This window comes from Macaca nemestrina, chromosome X, assembly GCF_043159975.1.
Source record: "Macaca nemestrina isolate mMacNem1 chromosome X, mMacNem.hap1, whole genome shotgun sequence".
Classification (NCBI taxonomy): domain Eukaryota; kingdom Metazoa; phylum Chordata; class Mammalia; order Primates; family Cercopithecidae; genus Macaca; species Macaca nemestrina.
This window is the reverse complement of record NC_092145.1, coordinates 40,446,080-40,461,320: the sequence shown is the minus strand read 5'-3', so window position 1 is coordinate 40,461,320 and position 15,241 is coordinate 40,446,080. Positions and strand designations below refer to the sequence as shown.

Genomic DNA, 15,241 nt, shown 5'->3' with positions numbered 1-15,241 from the left:
CAGTATGAGTCCTTTCATGTTTTTGAACATTACTGGAAAAACGGAAGACTTTACATTTCTTACATTCATAGGGATTTTCTCCAGTACGAGTTCTTCCACGTTTTTAAAGAGAACTGGGAAAATTGCATGCTTTCCCATGTTTCTTGCATTCACAGAGTTTCTCTCCAGTATGAGTTCTTTCATATGCTCAAAGGGAATCAGAGCATCTGAAGACTTTACCACATTTCTAACATTCATATAGTTTTTCTCCACTGGGAGTCCTTTCATGTATTCTAAGGAAACTGGAACATCTGATGGGTTTGCCACATTTTGCACATTCATAAGGTTTTTCTTCAGAATAATATTTTTCATGTCTTTGCATGGAACTGGAACAACTGAAGCCTTTACCACATTTCTTACATTTGTGGAGTTTCTCTCCAATATGAGTTCTTTTATGTTTTTGAAGGGAACTGGAAAGACTGAATGCTTTGCCACGTTTCTTAGTTGCATAGGGGTTTTTAAACCACTGCGAACCCTTTTATATCATTAAATGAAACTGGGACAATGGGATGCTTTCCTACATTGCTTACATTCATAGGGTTTCTCTCTAGTGTGAGTTCTTTCATATATTCTATGCATACTGAAAAAACTGAAGGTTTTACTACGTTGTTTACATTTATAAGCTTTCTCTCCTGTGTGTGTTCTCTGATGTTTACCAAATGAACTGAGAAAATCAAAGTGTGTGTTACTCTATTCAGTCTTGAGAGAAATTAAGGCTTTCCCACATTGTTTACATTTATGTGACTTATCTCCACATTCCCCACACTCACGGTTTGTGTAGTGTGACGTATGATGTGCCTGTCAAGGGATGAATGACATGAAAACTTTTCCACACACACTACATTCACATGGTTTTACTCTGGTAGGACTTTTCTTCTTCACATTAAGATTTGGAATCTGGCTGAAGGTTTCCCCATGATGATTACCTTCTTTACTTTCACACAGTCTCTCCATAATATAACTTCTTAGATTTCTCCCAGGATTTTTGAACTCATCTCCAATGTTCCGATCTTCCTATTTGTTTCCTACAGAAGCCAAGTTCCTGGAGGTTTTCTCCATCACATCTCTGTAGAGATTCTTCTGAGAAGGATCCAGTAATGCCCACTTCTCCTGAGTGAGTTTCCTGCCACATCTTCAAAAGGCCACTTAGTCCATTTCCCAGCTTCTGGTATGTCTCAATGTCCTATCTATGGATCTCTCAGTACCTTCAGTTCACAGGGTAACAGAGGCTATGACAGAGCCACTTGGGACCTCTGGCAGCAGAGAAGATAAAGCAGTGGAGATGAAATCCCCAGGCACTCTTATATTTCTATTCGCAACTCCAATGTCTAATTAAAAAAACCCAGAGTATATTTCTGTAGTTTTGGACACCATTGCATCGGTTTGTTCTATGATCAGAAAATGAATTCCTGAATTTTGAAAGATATCCCAAAAATGTGAGGACTAAAATATAAATCATTTTCCATTGCTTTCTGATGCTTCAGCAGGAAATCATCTCACCATGCTGTCTCAAATTCAGTCACCTAGCCTTTTAGCTGAGTTTTTACTATATTTACTCTCTCTGTATATCTATACCTATATCTATCTATTTATATTTATATCTATCTATTTTGAGACAGAGTCTCACTCTGTCACTCAGGATGGAATGCAATGGCACAATCATGGCTCACTGCAGCCTTGACTTCCCAGGCTCAAGCAATCCTCCTACCTCAGCCTCCCAAGTAGCTGAGACTACAAGCATGTGCCACTACACCTGGCCTGTTTTTTTATAGAGACGGGGTCTTATTATGTTGCCCAGGCTGGTTTTGAACTCCTGGGCTCAAGAGTTCCTCCCACCTCAGCCTCCCAAAGCACTCGGATTACAGGCATGAGCCACCATACCGAGCCTATATTTACTATATATTTAAATATCACTTAGAGTGTAAGAGGTCATTGGCCAGGCACAGTGGCTCATGCCTGTAATTCCAGCACTTTGGGAGGCCGAGGTGGGTGGATCACAAGGTCAGGAGATCGAGACCATCCTGGCTAACACAGTGAAACCCCATCTCTACAAAAAATACAAAAAATTAGCTTGGCGTCTTGGCGGGCGCCTGTAGTCCCAGCCATTTGGGAGGCTGAGGCAGCAGAATGGCACGAACCCAGGAGGCGGAGCCGAGATCATGCCACTGCACTCCAGTCTGGGCAACAGAGCAAGATGACTCGTTCTCAGAAAAAAAAAAAAAAAAAAAAAAAAGAGTGTAAGAGGTTAGAGGTCATAAGTTGATTACCAGATTAATAAAATAGTTATATTAATTCAGTAAGATTATATAGCTCATGTTTAAGAACTTTATTGAGGGACTTACTGGGTTTCAAGTGATTAGTGATTACACTTTGCTCTGAATCATTATATCCTCAAGATTACAGATCTAAACTAAAATGTAATGCATTAAACCAAACATATGTTTAAGGAAGCATGATGTATTGGAAAGAGTTTTGTAGTCATACAGGTTTGAATTTGAATTCTGGCTTAGCTATGTAGGAGCTGTGTGGCCTTGGAAAAGTGCCTTAACTCTCTGAGTTTCAGTTTCCTCATGTGTTAAATGAAGATAATATCATCTACCTTATCAGGATTTCTTGTAAAAGATGGTAATAAATAAGTGTTCAATACTTAAATATCAATTACCATTTAAAATGAATAAAATTATGTGTGAATGAAGGAATTTTGCAACTTAGCATTCCATAGTAATTACACATTTTAGGAGATCTTTCAGGAAGGGGCTGGTGTAGTATCTCATTAATTCAACAATTATTTATTGAGCACCCATTCTATGCTGCACATTGTGCTGCATATGGTAGTGGATATCATACTCTCAAGGATCACAGTAAGGTAGACTAAACTGCTATAATAAATTAACCCAAATATGTAATGATTCAAATGCAACAGAGGGTCAATTCTTGTTTGTACAGCAACGAGGGTGAATATGGAGGTCACTAGGTGGCCTTTCTACTTTCAACATGTGGTTTCCAATGTTGGTTTGGTTTTCACCATTCCTTTCTGTGGAGAGTCAAATAAAGTTCCGAAGTGCATGTGTGGAGGTTCTATGGGCAAGTCTTGGAATTAACACATGTAACTTCTGCTCTATTCCACTGGAGCGAATTTAGTCAGATGGTCTAACCTAACGGCAAGAGAGGCTGGGAAATGTAGTCTAAGCTGTGTGCCCAGGAAAAAGGGGAGAACAGATATTGGTAGACAATAATAATAAATCCAATTTATTATACCTCTATCTGTGTTTTATTTATTCAAACTGTTCTTTTTCAAATGGATCATAGAAGAACTTCATACTAAAGCATATGATTTCCTTATGGTCTGGCAAGATTAGTATTTTCTCTCCCTCTTTCTCCTTCTCTTTCCCCAGTCCATCTTTAAGACCAAGGTGGCCTTAAATAGAGTTAAGCCTCTATGTAGTCCTTCTCTCCTCTCATATTTCTGAAGGCTATCTTGGCTGTCTCCTAGAGTTTCCTAGAGCAACAAGGCAGAAGTATCTGCCCCTATAGTACATACTATTCCCCTGCAAAAATGGAGAAAAGCTAAATCAAATAGAATACACACACACATCCTCACGCACGCGCGCACGCATGTGCACACAAGAGAGGGAGAGAGAGAGACTTGCCGAACAGTTAGATTCTGTTTAACTCTTAAAAAGCGTGTTTTTAAGCCTGCATCACAGATATGATAATCATATTTCACTGTAAAAGAATTCAAGAATAAGCTAGCAATCAGGTGATTATAGATACAAGATGAGTTTCTTAAAACAGATAAAAATCCTCTTTCCCTGAATGCAATGGTCGAGCAAATGTCTCTTGTGGGAGAGGTTCTTATGTTATTGTTTGTTGTTTGGATGGATTGGAAGGGTCTTTATCGCTCTGAGAATGGAATTATAGCTCTCAGTAAAGTTTGCAATCTGTCTCTTCTTGAGTGTGTGTGTGTGTGTGTACATTTAGGTATTGTCCTCCCTCCCGCAACCCCCCACAAACTTATCCACCACATACTTTCCTGGTGAGAGTACTAACATCTTCTGGGAATTGACCAAGTACAAAGCCTGGTCATACTGAGATAGCTAGAAGAATGAGTTTTTTGTGGGGAAGCATATATGAAAGTGAGAGGTATGGAAGTAGTGACACAAAGAACACCGTTATAGAAATGGTGAATCAAATTCCATTAAATCATCAGTAATTCATTCTTTGGGCCTCAAAAGCATTCTGGTCTGCAATAGACATTTAGTAAAATGCAAAAGCCTGGGGCAGGGATAATACTTTTAGATGTGCCCACTAATATTTCTACTAGAGGAAACAGCAAATGGCAAGGCCACTTTGATGAGACAGCAAATGGCAAGGCCCTGTGAGAAGGCTAGGCATGAACAGGGGGAAAGTGAAAATGTAGGAGGGTGGGGATGGGAAAGGAGGCTGAATAGAAATAGAAGGCACCAAGATAAGAGTTTATCTGCTTTATAAATTCGATTGGGTCCATGTTCAGATATTCTGGTTCCCTCTTTGTTTTTCTTTTTCTGCAGTTTCCTCATGCTATTTTACATTTCTTTTTCTAATCTCTATTTTTTTTTTATCTACTAAATCAGATCCAGGGTTGATCTAGAAGACTGAAAGGTGTGGAATCAGTGTGAAGTTTCTGGGCACAAACAGAGGAAGAATACAATAGTAGAAAGCCAAGTTATAAGTCGAGCAAATGTCTCTTGAGAAAGAGAAATACGAAGTACAGGCAAATAGGTATTATGGCATTTTCTCTTTTTCCCATTAGAGTTTCAATCTCAGTTTGTTTTCTCACCCCAAATAACATTCAGAATCAAAATTACATTACACCAGTTTTAGAACAGAGGAAACTGGGAGATAGTTCAAGGAGAGAACATTAAAAAAATAAAAAAAATTAAAAAAGGATCCGGGAAGATTGAGTTACAAGCTTTGCTCATTACACAAAATAAACTAAATTAAACGAAGAGGAAATTGGTGGTGGAGTCGCCAAAAGCAAAAGAAATAACTCGCTCTGGGTTAGTGGAAACAAAAACAAAATCATCTATACCTTGAAACTTTTGAGTATGCTAGAATTCTTGACGTTTCATTTAAAGTTTCATAAATCTATCATTTATGTTAAAACATTTTCAAAATGATAAACACTTTGTAGCTGAAAGGTTTCTTATCTCACTTTCCTAGGAATGTATGACAGACATCTTTGTTTACATGTCATGACTTGAAAAACCCTAAGGAAAATAGAGATCTTACTGCCAGTGATAAAATACTGCACATACTGTTTGTTATTCTTGAAAGGCACAGATCATGACGGTAATTAAGGAAATGTTCTTAAGAACCCAGTGTCTTCTTGGATGCTGTTTATTAGTGCATAGCCAGTTGTGCATGCTGCTCCATGTCATGGTGTTGGCTTATTTTCTCTATTTGTTCATTATTTTTTCTCCTCTAGGGGATTTATTTTTAGAATCTATAGAAATTAAAGAGTTCAGTGGCATTGGACATAATAAATAAAAATGGCTTGACAGAAAAAGAAATTCAAGAAAAAAAAATACTTGATTTATCTTTGTGGGACAAACCCTTGGCTTCTAAGGAAAAAGAAGCGTTTTATCTTTATTAACTTTTGCAATTCCTTAAGAGTTAACCTGTGGGGTGGTTATTCTTGTTTGAGAAATTAAATGGCTCTAGTGACTTTATAAAGCTTATCAAAAGTAGGTACACAGACCAGTCAGTAGAGCCAGGGAGCAGCGTGGGGCGGAGGGGCAGGATGGGGGTTGAGGGGCCGTGGCGCACCCCCCTACCCACCCAGCGGCCCTGAGAGAGAGAAGAGGGCCGCTCCAGCCACCCAGTGCCATCTGGCCCGAAGCCCTTGCCACCTTTGTCATCTTGGCCCATCGAGCCGGGGAGTCCTGGCGGAGCCCTCGCTCGCCTGGTCAGAGTTCCATGTCGCGGAAGGCAGAAGCTGTGGATCGTGGGCAGTAGCCACCATCTCTATCGGCCCTCCAGGGCCAAGGGCAGCCGCCTACGCAATCCTCCCAGGGGCAAGATCCGCCTTCCGGGCCCAGGCAACCAGCACCCCAACCTTCCCAGCGACCCAGACGGCGCCATAGGCATTCTTCACCAGGCACCAGATCATACACGTCCAGGAGGACTTGGAGACCGACCTGGAGGCGCTTTTGAGCGCCGTCATGAACCCTAAGATGGCCAACATACCCCAGACAGTGCCTATGAGGCTCTGGAAGCTGCCTGACTCCTTCAAGCCGCAGGAGCCCAAATCCCACTCCGGACAGGCCAGTACTGACAAAGGCACTACAGGAGCTCTGACTTCATAGTATGTTCCAGCTCATTCCTCTCCAGCTTCTCTGCAGTTGGGAGCTGTTTCTCCTGGGACTCCCACTGGAGTAGTCTGGCCTAGCTGCTACACCCACAGCTCAACATCTTCGACAGTCCTCTTTGGAGATACCTGATGATGTACCTCTGCCAGCAAGCTGGGAGATGGCGAAGACATCTTCTGGTGAGCGATATTTCTTTTTTTTTTTTTTTTTTTTTGAGTCGGAGTCTAGCTCTGTCACCCAGGCTGGAGTGCAGTGGCCAGATCTCAGCTCACTGCAAGCTCCGCCTCCCGGGTTTACGCCATTCTCCTGGCTCAGCCTCCCGAGTAGCTGGGACTACAGGCGCCCGCCACCTCGCCCGGCTAGTTTTTTGTATTTTTTAGTAGAGACGGGGTTTCACCGTGTTAACCAGGATGGTCTCGATCTGCTGACCTTGTGATCCGCCCGTCTCGGCCTCCCAAAGTGCTAGGATTACAGGCTTGAGCCACCGTGCCCGGCCGGTGAGCGATATTTCTTAAATCACATTGATCAGACAACATGGCAGGACCCCAGGAAGGCCATGCCCTCTCAGATGAACATTATAGCCCCCACCAGTCCACCAGTGCAGCAGAGTATGAACTTGGCCTCAGGTCCTCTTCCTGCTGTAAGGGAACAAGCCATGACTCAAAATGAAGAAATTACTATCTAAACCATGAAAAAAGACCATCTCTTGGCAAGACCCAAAGCTTGACCTTGTTTTGGTAAAGGGTCATCTCCAAACCTTTTTAGATGTTTTTGATTACCATCTTTTGTATATGAATTTGGGAAAGCACATTTAAATAAAATTGCATTGCTTTATAGTATTTTTTAAAGGTAGGTACAGATATCCTTTGAGAAGAGATCTTCCCTAGAGTTTTAATCTAAGTTTGCTCAAATATTTCAAAGTCAGACTGCCAGTGTGCAGCCCAGGGAATGATGGATTGATTCCTGGTTATCTCTAGGTTAAACTATTTTGCTCTCTGTCATGTCCACCAGAAACGTGAGTGTTGTTCATATTATTCCAGTTTCCTCTCTGTGATCCAAGTAGAAACATAAAAGAAAATGAGAGGGAGGAGCTTCACTAAAAAAATCAAATGAAACAACAGTAGGAAATGATACCCTTTAGGTAACTCAAATTCAATATATGTATCTTCCCTATTCCAAATCTGCTTCTTCTACTAACTTACATTGCTAATGGCATCACCATCAATATGGTTCAAGTCAGAAAGTCTAGAATAGTCTTGACGTCTCCAATGCCCACATGTAGCCACTTATCAAGTTTTCTTTATTTCACTTTGAAAAAAATCTCTCGTATCAGTCCCTTCCTCTCTTACCCCACTGCCACTGACCTAGACTTTGCTCTCATCATTTCTCACAAAAATCTTAGTCCCCCAGATTTTCTCTTTGCCAATCTTCCCCCCTGCCATCCACACATCTCTCTAAAAGTCCAATCTGAGTATTCCTTTGCTTACAGTCCCTCATTCATGTCCATTACTTACAGAATTATAGCTAAATTCCTTAGCATGGAGTTCAAGATTTTTCATAACCTAACCTAGTCTACCTTTCCAATCTCATCTGCAGTCATTCATTTCCATGCATCTTATACACTAATACCCAGGATTTATTTCTCCTAGTTGTACTATGTAGTTTCAGACTTTTTTTTTTTTTCTAATGCTTTTTCTATATGGGATGCCCTCACCACCTTCAGCCATTATTAACTCATGCTTAAAGATCCAACTCTCAAATATCACTTTTGTTCTTCAGCTTTCCCTTCATTTCCACAATCCACCCCCCCCACACACACACACACCCTAGGCACAAAGAAATAATTGTTCCCTCATGTATGTTCTTATGAGACCTTTTCTTATCGCTCTTACAAATTTATCTCATATGTGGGTTATATGTATAAAGTTGTCATGCCTTATTAACTACTATTTCTTTTTCCCTGACTAAATTTACACTGACGGCTTAATCTCTTAACTCTCCATTGTGCCTTTTAAAACATCCATTACACTTTAACAAACTGTGGTCCTTCGCTGATGGTTAACTTTCTTCTCTGACTTTAATTTAAATAGAGTGATCTCTGGATAACACATCTCTTGCCACGCCATCAAGTGGAGGCTGCTATTTCTTCCACATTCAATTCAGCACTGGGTCAAGTGATGGGATCAGTATCCTTTTAATTTTATACTACTGCTTCCACAACTTCACACATCTACTTTGTGAAAACCTCAGTTCATGCAGTCAGCTCTAACCCCATCTTCTTTGGTTGCAGATTCTACCAATTACTGCTAATGTTCCTCCATTCAATTAACATTAAACACATGTTTCATTTGTCTTCTTTTCCATTCCCAGTACTGAAGTCCTGGGGTATTTCAAATCTAAGTTAATGACTCACTCAGCATTTTTGAACTTTCAGTATCTTAATCTCTTTATCTTCCATGACTTCTACCCCATTTCAGCAATCCACTTCCATGGCGACACTCTGGACCTTGTAATCACTCATGACTAATTACCTCTGAAATAAATCTGGCCACTATACAATTTGACAACATTTTTAGGAATCTCACTCTATCAATCTCAAGACGTCAGTTCTTCAACCATAGCTCACAGACCCATTTACTTCACCCATATGAACCATCCTTTGTCTTTGTTTTACCTCCCTATCAAACTTAGGTTGCATGGTCTATCACTTCAACCCTCTCTTGGCAGTATCCTTAACTCCCATGTTATGTGGCCTACCACTTGCTTGATAAAGTGCTTTATCTAAAAGTATACTTAAATATACATGTAAATTGTGCTATTAAAATCTTCTTTATCCTTACTGATTTTTTGATCTGCTTGATGACTCAAACACTAAGAAAGATATGCTAAAACATTGGTGATAGATTTGTTAATTTTTCATTTTGTTTCTATAAATTTTGCTTCATGTATTTTAAGGCAAAGATATTAGATGCACAGAAATTTGGGCTTTTTAGTAACTACATGATGAGTTGAAATTTTTATTATATGGTAACTTTTTCTAGCAATGTGTCATAGTTATTGTCTATTTTGCCCCATAATAGTATAATACATAAGTTCTCTACTGTTGAAATATATCTGCTAACTTTACCAGGATTTTACATTCAACCTTTCAGTGTATCTTTTAAATAACATATACTTGGTTGTTTTAATCTCTTATATTTTTAAATTCAGTCTGTCAATCTTTGTCTTCAACTGGAAATTTAGCTCCATTTACATTTATTGCCTAAAATTTTCATAGTTCTTTTGTCTTGTTTTTCTCCCTGTTTTGTAATCTTTTAAAAAGTTTTATTGAGATACAAGTCACATATCATAGAATTTACTCTAATTTTAAAGTATAAAACTCAATGGTTTTTAGCATACAGAGTTGTGTAACGTTCAACACTCTCAATTTTAGAATGTTTTTATCATCACAAAAAGAAACCCCATATGCATTCGCAGGTTCAGGCCATGCCCTGCCCCAAAACTGTCAGCCCTAAGCAACCATTAATCTATGTTCTGTCTCTATAGATTTACCTATTCTGGACATTTCATATAAATGAAATCATATAATGTTGGTCTTTTGTGACTGACTTCTTAGCATGTTTTCAAGGTTAATCCATGATGTAGCATGTGTCAATTCATCATTCCTTTTCATTGCCTAGTAATATTCCATTGTGTGGATACACCATGTTTTGCTTATTTGTTCATCAGTTAATGGACATCTAGGTTGTTTCTACTTTGGGCTATTATAAATAATGCCGGTATAAACATCCATGAACAAAATCGTGTGTGGATATATATTTTTATTTCTCTTGAGTGACACCTAAAAGTAAAATTCCTGGGTCAGAAGTCCTAGTCTATTCATGTCATTTGCCCACTGTCTTCTGGTTGCTTCTCACGATGTCCCTTCAGCTCCTGAGTCTGTATGGCCTGGTTTTTCCTCAGTTATAATAATAAAACAGAGATTATTATAATAGTAAAAGAGAGATTGATACTAAAGCTAATGATTAATAATATTCATATATGATCATCTCTATATCCTATTTCTATTATAACTTTTCTTATTCTAACTATTTTCTTTATTATATTGGAACAGGCTGTGCCTTCAGTCTCTTGCTTTGCCACCTGGGTTGCTTTCCGCCCACAATACACATTACATCTTTGTACATTATAAACCCGTCAACAGTTTTCTCAATATTGCTTTATGCTGATGTCTTTCAAGTCAGATAGGAGAAGAATAGTTACAAACAAAAATGCATTTACATTGAGTATTATATTTACCTATAATGATGTTCCTTATCTCTTCATGTAGATTCAAGTCACTGCCCATCATTCCTTCATTTCAGGTTAAAAGATTGATTATCTGTTAGCGTTTCTTATATGATGGGTCTGCTAGTGTTGAATTCTGTCATTTCTTTCCTCCTTCATTTTTTAATAATCTTGTTACAGAATTCTTATTTGAATCTTTTCCTTTCAGCACATTGAATGCCATCCCACTGCCTTATATGGCCTCTATTTTTTACTAATGAGAAATTAGTAATCTTATTGAGGATCTCTTGCACCTGATCAGTCATTTTTCTCTTGCATCTTTCAAATTTCTCTTGTCTTTTGATAAGTTTGAATATCATTTGTCTTGGTGTAGATGTATTTATTTTACTCAGTTTATTGAACTTCTTAGTATGTAAATTTTCATAAAATTTGGAAAGTTCTCAGCCATTATTTCTTCAAAATGTGCTTAATGGCCTGCTTTTTTTTTTTTATTGGAAGTCCAATTATGTGTAAGTTGGTACACTTGATGGTGTCCCACAGGTTTCTGCTTTTTCTTTTTTTCTGTTCCTCTGAATAGATCCTCTCAAGTGTTCCTACTTTTAAGATTTCTTATTATTGTGAGCTCAAACGTTCTTTTGAGCTCCACCCTCTGCTATGCCCCTGCACCCTAATGAACTACATTTCAAATGTAAAATTTTTATTTGATTCTGTCATATAGATTTTATCTCTTTATCTTCTCTATTTGGTAAACATCATGTTCATAATTCCTTTAATTCTTGAAGCATGATTTCCTTTAGTTTTGTGAACATTTATAATTGTTTATGAATTTTGCACAGTATATCAAACATGTGGGCTTCCTCAGGTCTAATGACTACTTTTCCTATATATGCACCATATTTTCCATTTCTTTGTATGTTTTTCAATTTCTTGTTGAGAACTGGCTATGTTATATAATGTGGCAACTCTGGAAGTCAGACATCCCCAACTATCCACCCAGGGTTTGTTGTTATCACTGTTTGCCTAGTGATTTCCCTGAACTAACTCTTTAGAGTCTGTATTCTTCATTGTGAGCAGCCACGGATGTCTCTGTTCAGATAGTTTAGTGGTCATCAAATGATTAAACAGAGATTATTTTAAATGCCTTCAATCAAAAAGTCTGCCCTCAGGGCTCTGTTTATTTGTTGGAGAATGCCTTCAATGCTCTGACAGTTTGGAAATCTGCCTTATCCTTCATTGCTTGCCTATGCAGAGCTTCAAAGTTAGCCAGAGTCAAGACACTAGGGTCTTCTTAGGTCTTTCTTTTGTATGCACCCAGTCTTGCACTTGTGTATGGCCATCTGGATCTCCAGAAATATGTCAGAACTTTTCAAAGACCCATTTGGACATCTCATTCTCCAGATTTTTATGTTTTGGGGCCTACTGTTTGTTTAACCCAACTGTTGCTGATGCCTCAAGAAACTGTGATGTCAAACAATTGCTTCTAATTTTTTTAATGGAAAATATCCTGGGGATAGGCCTTTTTTCATTGAGCAAGTCAAGAATGAAACCAAATAAAGACCAGTCCTGAGAATAAGGTTTTTCCAAGGAACTGCCAGAATGATCAAATAGTGACAATTATTGAGCTAGGACTCTTTTGGGAGCTCCAGCCCATTCTGCCCCCTTCTGTATTTGCTAGGTTGCAGATATGCACAGATACATATGATTCTGTGGCTGTTGGTTTTCAAGGCTATCACAGAGTAGGGGAGAGTATGGGGACAGGACAGGCTAAAAATGTCATAATTCTCAGCATTCTTACTGAAATTCGGCCATTTTTCTTAAATAAATGTTCCTTGGATTGTTGGAGACCTTTGGTTGATTTCCAGAATCATGAGAAAGTTAATTTTGGCAATTTTTGCTAGTGTTCTTGTTACTGATGGAGGGTCTTGACTACAAGTTTTCCAGATTCTTGGTGTGTTGATCAAAGAACTGAACAAAATGCACAAAGCAGCGAAAGAATGAAGCAGTGAAAGCACAGGTTTATTGAAGTGAAAGTACACTCCACAGGGTGGGAACAGGCTCAATCAAGTGGCTCAAGGTCCCCAGTTGCAATATTTTCTGGGATTTAAGTATCCTTTAGAGGTTTCCCATTGGTTACACCATATGTAAATGAAGTTTTGGCCCATAACCCATCGTAGGCTGAAGGTTTAGCCAGTGAACAATCAAAGGCTGAAGTGAAGATTTGGCTTGTGACAAATCAGAGGCTGAAGGTTTGGTCTGTGACCAATCAGAGGCTGATGTGAAGGTTTCCTGTCTCTTGACTCTATTCTCCTGCCTCATTGTCATTGCCTTTATGAAGGAATGAATTTTCAGAGGTCCTTACCCCACCAATGCAGAAGCATTTCTCTCATCATCCTTCATTTTTTCCTCTTAGGTCATTTTACCCTTACTTTAGAATACTCTCTCTTTAACCATTTAATGGTTACCCTTGGTATTTTCTCATGCATACTTAATGTCTAAAGTTAAACATTTTACCTTCTTTTGAGAAGACAAGGGCCACAGAACATTAACTCAGATGATACCTCCCTCACAAGGTATGTGATATGGTATGGCTGTGTCCCCATCCAAATCTCATCTGGAATTCTAGCTCCCATAATTCCCACATCATGAGAGGGACCCAATGGGAGGTAATTGAATCATGGGGGCAGATCTTTCCCACGCTGTTCTCACAATAGTGAATAACTCTCACAAGATCTGATAGTTTTATAAAGGGGAGTTCCCCTACACATGCTCTCTCTTGTCTGCTGCCATGTAAGACTTGACTTTGCTCCTCATTCACCTTCAGCCATGATTGTGAGGCCTCGCCAGCCATGTAGAACTATAAGTCAATTAAACTTCTTTCCTTTATAAGTTACCCAGTCTTGGGTATGTCTTTATTAGCAGTGTGAGAACAGACTAATAGAGTAAATTGGTACCAGGTAATGCAGCACTGCTGTAAAGATAACCGAAAATGTGGAAGCAATTTTGGAACTGGGTAACAGGTTGGAACAGTTTGGGGGGCTCAGAAGACAGGAAGATGTGAGAAAGTTTGGAACTTCCTAGAGACTTGTTGAATGGCTTTGCTCAAAATGCTGATAGTAACATAGACAATAAAGTCCTGGCTGAGGTGGTCTCAGATGGAGATGAGGAACTTGCTAGAAAATGGAGCAAAGGTGACTCTTGCTATGCTTTAGCAAAAAGACTGGTGGCATTTTACCCCTGGCCTAGAGATCTGTCAAACTTTGAACTTGAGAGAAATGATTTAGGGTACCTGGTGGAAGAAATTTCTAAGTAGCAAAGCATTCAAGAGGTGATTTGGGTGCTGTTAAAAGCATTTCGTTTTATGTATTCACAAAAATATAGTTTAGAATTGGAACTTAGGTTTAGAAGGGAAGCAGAGCATAAAAGTTCAGAAAATTTGCATCCTGATGATGCAATAGAAAAGAAAACCCCACTTTCTGAGGAGAAATTCAAGCTGGCTGCAGAAGTCTGCATAAGTAAAGAGGAGCCAAATGTTAATTACCAAGACAATGGGGAAAATGTCTCCAGGGCATGTTGGAAGTCTTCACGGCAGCCCCTCCCATCATAGGCCCAGATACCTAGGAGGCAAAAAATGGTTTTGTGGGCTGGACCCAGGGCCTTGCTGTTTTGTGCAGTCTTGGGACTGGATGCCCTGTGTCCCAGCCATGGCTAAAAGGGGCCAACACAGAGTTTAGGCTGTTGCTTCAGAGGGTGCAAGCCCCAAGCCTTGGCAGCTGACACGTGGTGTTGGGCCTATGGATGCACATAAGTCAAGAATTGAGGTTTGGAAACCTCTGCCTAGATCTCAGAAAATGTATCAAAATGCCTGGATGTCCAGGCAGATGTGTGCTGCAGAGGCAGAGCCCTCATGAAGAACCTCTGTTAGGACAGTGTGGAAGGGAAATGTGGGGTTGGAACCCTCACACAGAGTCTCCACTGAGGCACTGCCTAGTGGAACTGTGAGAGAAGGACTACCATTCTCCAGACCCAAGAAAGGTTGATCTACTGACAGCTTGCACCATGCACCTGGAAAACCTGCAGACACTCAACATCAGCTGGTGAAAGAAGTCAGGAAAGGGGTTTTACCCTGTAAAGCCACAGGGGAAGAGCTGCCCAAGACCATGGGAACCTATCTCTTGCATCAGTGTGACCTGGATGTGAAACATGGAGTCAAAGGAGATCATTTTGGAGCTTTAAGATTTGACTGCCCCCTGGATTTCAAACTTGCATGGAGCCTGTAGCCCTTTTGGTTTGGACAATTTCTCCCACTTGGAAGGGTTGTATTTACCCAATGCCTGTACCTGCATTCTATCTAGGAAGTAACTAACTTGCTTTTGATTTCACAGGCTCCTAGGTGGAAGGGGCTTGCCTTGTCTCAGATGAGACTTTGGACTGTTGACTTTTGAGTTAATGCTGAAATGAGTGGAATGATATGGTTTGGCTGTGTCCCTACCCAAATCTCATCTTGAATTCAAGTTCCCATAATTCCCAAGTATTATGAGAGGGACCCAGTGGGAGATAATTGAATC

At 39.7% G+C, this 15,241-nt stretch overlaps 1 pseudogene; it reads left to right on the top strand.

The window, feature by feature from the left end:
* Positions 1 to 5,364: 5,364 nt before the first annotated feature.
* LOC105490516 (transcriptional coactivator YAP1-like) lies at positions 5,365 to 14,953 on the top strand (annotated as a pseudogene).
* Positions 14,954 to 15,241: the final 288 nt, after the last annotated feature.